The sequence below is a fragment of the Salmo trutta genome, chromosome 20, assembly GCF_901001165.1.
Source record: "Salmo trutta chromosome 20, fSalTru1.1, whole genome shotgun sequence".
Taxonomy (NCBI): domain Eukaryota; kingdom Metazoa; phylum Chordata; class Actinopteri; order Salmoniformes; family Salmonidae; genus Salmo; species Salmo trutta.
Genome location: NC_042976.1, coordinates 41,877,634 through 41,882,656, shown reverse-complemented (window position 1 = coordinate 41,882,656; position 5,023 = coordinate 41,877,634).

The following is a 5,023-nucleotide window of genomic DNA, read 5'->3' as shown; positions in this document are numbered from 1 at the left end:
TTCTTGACATGTTGATTTAATGGGACACGGGTAGCTAGCTTTTTGTGGACACTATCAAAGAAATAAAAAGGCTTGTATAGAAGACAAAAACATGACAAAAGCTCTACTTGTTATGGATATTACATGTGGTGCATTCGGAAAGTATTCTGAACCCTTAACTTTTTCCACATTTTGTTAGGTTACAGCCTTAATCTAAAATGGATTAAATACATTTGTTCCCCTCGTCTACACACAATACCCCATAATGACAAAGTGAAAACAGATTACAATTTTGGGGGGTAAATTTATAAAAAATTAAAACAAAAATACTTTATTTACATAAGTATTCAGACCCTTTGCACTCGAAATTGAGCTCAGGTGCATCCTGTTTCCATTGATCATCCTTGAGATGTTTCTACAACTCGATTGGAGTCCACCTGTGGTAAATTCAATTGATTGGACATGATTTGGAAAGGCACACGTCTATATAAGGTCCCACAGTTGACAGTGTATGTCAGAGCAAAAACCAAGCCATGAGGTTGAAGGAATCTGTGCCTCGACACAGGAATGTCTGCAGCATTGAAGGTCCCCAAGTACACAGTGGCCTCCATCATTCTTAAATGTAAGAAGTTTGTAACAACTAAGACTCTTCCTAGAGCTGGCCGCCCGGCCAAACTGAGCAATCGGGGGAGAAGGGCCCTGGTCAGGGAGGTGACCAAGGACCCAATGGTCACTCTGACAGAGCTCCAGACTTCCTTTCTGGAGATGGGAGAACCTTCCAGAAGAACAACCATCTCTGCAGCACTCCACCAATCAGGCCTTTATGGTAGAATGGCCAGACAGAAGCCACTCCTCAGTAAAAGGCACATGACAGCCCGCTTGGAGTTTTCCAAAAGCCACCAAAAGGACTCTCAGTCCTTTTCTCTGTAGCTCAGTTGGTAGAGCATGGTGTTTGCAACACCAGGGTTGTGGGTTCGTTTCCCACGGGGGGCCAGCACAGAAAAAAAAATGTATGAAATTTATGCATTCACTACTGTAAGTCGCTCTGGATAAGAGCGTCTGCTAAATGACTAAAATGTAAATGTAAATGTAAACAAGATTATCAGGTCTGATGAAACCAAGATTGAACTCTTTGGCCTGAATGCAAAGCGTCACATCTGGAGTAAACCTTGTATCATCCCTACGGTGAAGCATGGTGGGGGCAGCATCATGATGTGGGATGTTTGTTAGCGTCAGGGACTGGGAGATTAGTCAGGATCAAGGGAAAGATGAATGGAGCAAAGTATAGAGAGATCCTTGATGAAAACCTGCTCCAGAGCGCTCAAGACCTCTTACTGGGGCGAAGGTTCACCTTCCAACAGAACAACGTCCCTAAGCATAGGGACAAGTCTTTTCGGGACAAGTCTCTGAATGTCTTTGAGTGGCCCAGCCAGATCTCAAACCCGATCAAACATCTCTGGAGAGACCTGAAAATAGCTGTGCAGCGACGCTCCCCATCCAACCTGACAGAGCTTGAGAGGATCTGCAGAGAAGAATGGGAGAAACTCCCCAAATACAGGTGTGCCAAGCTTGTTGCTAAATACCCAAGAAGACTCAAGGCTGTAATCGCTGCCAAAGGTGCTTCAACAAAGTACTGAGTAAATGGTCTGAATACTTATGTGAATGTGATATTTCAGATTTTTTCTATATAAATGTGCAAAAATGTAAAAAAAAAAAAAATGCTTTTGCTTTGTCATTATGTGGTAATGTGTGTAGATGGACAAAATGGTGAAAAAACTATTTAAAAAACTATTTAATCAATATTGGAATAAGGCTGTAATGTAACAACAATTTGAAAAAGTCAAGGGGTCTGAATACTTTCCGGATGCACTGTAATAATATCTAAAGGTATGTATTGAATGTATGGATAAGAACGACTGGCTTTATTTTATAAAGGTACCTAAAATGGTTTATTATATACAGTAAGTCAATGCAGTATCATATCAAGCTTGCCATTGGATTAAGTCTGTTCTCTATCCAGAGATAAGCTTTAGTTCAGAATCTTAAATAAGCCTATGTGACATGGATCATAGTATTAGAGCTCCTGGTGCCATTATCCTCAGTGCTCCTGAAGTATAGACTAAATCCTCATAATGCACCTTAAATCAGCACTTACCTCAGCTGAGCCAATTTCCCTTTATCATCAAGGAAATCTTTGCACCAGGTGTCATTTGCCTTTATCATCTGCCCTCAGAACGCCAGTGTCGCTGAGGTCTCTATCCATTAAAGGTTTCATAACTGCATCCAGAAAAACTGCACCCATACTGTATTCCTTGACTTACTGTATGTGAACTTTAAAGACATGTACATCTTTGTCATATGTTCTCCTTTCCTACTGTATGAGAGGCAGGTAAGAGCAGAAACTCTGGCTTATAATTCTGCTCAGATGTGTTGGTGGAATTAGAATTAGCAGACCTATATGAAATGAATGACTCTGCTGATGTGTCTCTTTGTTTCATTGACATTGCCTGTATCTGTTGGTACTAACTGTAAAGAGGGTACTACAATAAAATACAAAATGCTTGTTGATATCTGAAGAGTTAAACATGTGAAGGCGTTATGGAAATGCTTTTTCATACTATATCCTGTAAAGTGAGGCTGCCTATTGCAAGGACATTGCAGTTATTAGCAGCTGATTATCCAAATAAATTCAATTTAGAACTGGCTGGTGATGCACTTAAAATGACTAAATTCCATCAGCGGTTCCATAGAATACAAACGGAACTAAAGTAAACACCCTTTCTCCATCTATTTGTTTGCTAAATAACATAAATGTTCTTGCATTCAGCCATTTGCAATTAGAATCCCACTTTGTTATCATATTACAACAACAGTGGCACTGAGTTGAATATTCCATGCTAAATATAGTCTGCTGACTTATGACACTGACTGCTTGCACAGCTCTCTCTCTCTCTCTCTCTCTCTCGCTCTCTCTCTTTCTCTCTCTCTTGTGAGTGACAGCCAAACAGACACTTTTAAATATACAGTACCTGTCAAAAGTTTGGACACACCTACTAATTCAAGGGTTTTTCTATATTTTACTATTTTCTACATTGTAGAATAATAGTGAAGACATCAGAACTATGAAATAACACATATGGAATCATGTAGTAACCAAAAAAGTGTAAAACAAATATATTTTATATTTGAGATTCTTCAAAGTAGCCACCCTTTGCCTTGATGACAGCTTTGCACACTCTTAACATTCTCTCAACCAGCTTCACTTGAAATGCTTTTCCAACAGTCTTGAAGGAGTTCCCACATATGCTGAGCACTTGTTGGCTGCTTTTCCTTCACTCTGCGGTCCAACTCATCCCAAACCATCTCAATTGGGTTGAGGTCGGGTGATTGTGGAGGCCAGGCCATCTGATGCAGAAACTCCATCATGGTAAAATAGCCCTTACACAGCCTGGAGGTGTGTTGGGTCATTGTCCTGTTGAAAAACAAATGATAGTCCCACTAAGCCCAAACCAGATGGGATGGTGTATCGCTGCAGAATGCTGTGGTAGCCATGCTGGTTAAGTGTGCCTTGAATTCTAAATAAATCACTGACAGTGTCTCCAGCAAAGCAACCCCACACCATCGAACCTCCTCCATACTTCATGGTGGGAACCCGAGCCTTACTTAAGGTTCAGTACTACACAAATTGGTTGAATTATTTATTTACTAGCTAATTAAATGGTAACACAGAATAAACATACACAATATGTTAAAAAGAGGTCCTTAGCGGAATGACAACAATATGGCTGCTACTCTCACATACAGTAATCATATACTTTGCACACGAACCGCCGCCCTCTTTGAGTAAGAAATCATGAATGTATTTACGTGAAATGCCAAATCTCTCTTGGTGGACAGGGCCTTGGAAAGGGGGTTGGGCCTTTTTGCGGCACGCTTGTAAGGCTCTGAATGTCCCAAAATGGTTCCAACAAGCCTTCTACTGTTGTTCTTCTCTGTAGTTGTCCGGTATCCGGTGACTTGTCGTGTAGTCCTGAACAGAACTACAGAGTTTATTTTCCTTCCATTCGCTCCTGAAGATGCCTCTTTGAAGATAGGCTAGCCAGCTGGGTTGATGGTTCCCAGTGGGGTGATGAGAGCAGCATAATACCCATGGGTTGAGCAGAGTAGTAGAATGGTCCCACTTAAATGAGCTTTTCTAGATACTTTACTTAGGACAGCTAATCAGCCGTACCAGTGATTGTCCGGGGGGTGAGTTTCTCGTCTCTACCTCGTGTTGATATTCAAAGTTCAGACCACTTTAAACGTGCAGCTGCAGCTCAATGCTTTTCTGGTCTGTTATGTGATTCTTAACCCATAATTTTATACAGTTTGTTCGAAACGGCGGTTCATCAGGCTGACACACTCTCTGACCTCACTCAGGGGCGTGACTTGTCAATGTGCAAAGTGTATGTAAAGCAATTATCTCGAATGGCTCCTAAAATCACATCCCTTTCTTAACCACTACTCTTTCATCATTTTTCATATTACATGTACTACACGCAAGATGGAAACTTTGTACATGTAGTGGGTATACTTTCCAAGTTACAGTATTTCCTTTCTAATATTTTTACGACATCACAAAATAACAAACAATATGACATTAGTGTTCTATAGATCGCCTCTGACTATTCCCCATGTTCTATGCTAGAAATATTGTTCCAGTATTCACTTTTTAACGTGTTAGAGTTTCGTCTGGAAAAAGTATCTTGAAACAAAGCACATTCCTTTGGTGAATTTGGAGAGGGAGAACATAATCTTCTCCGTTTGATTTACAACAGTACTTGAGTTGTTAATCCCTCCTAGTTTTTTCCTCCCCCCTTCTACGGGTGAGAGGGGGTCTGGTTGAAGTTATTCATTGCAAACCTGATCTGACCTATTTGGATCCTCACAGGACATCATGACAAGACCAAAGGACAGATTTCCACCAGTCTAATGTCTATTGCTTGTGTTTCTTGGCCCAATCAGGTCTCTTCTTCTTATTGGTGTCCTTTAGTAGTGGTTTCTT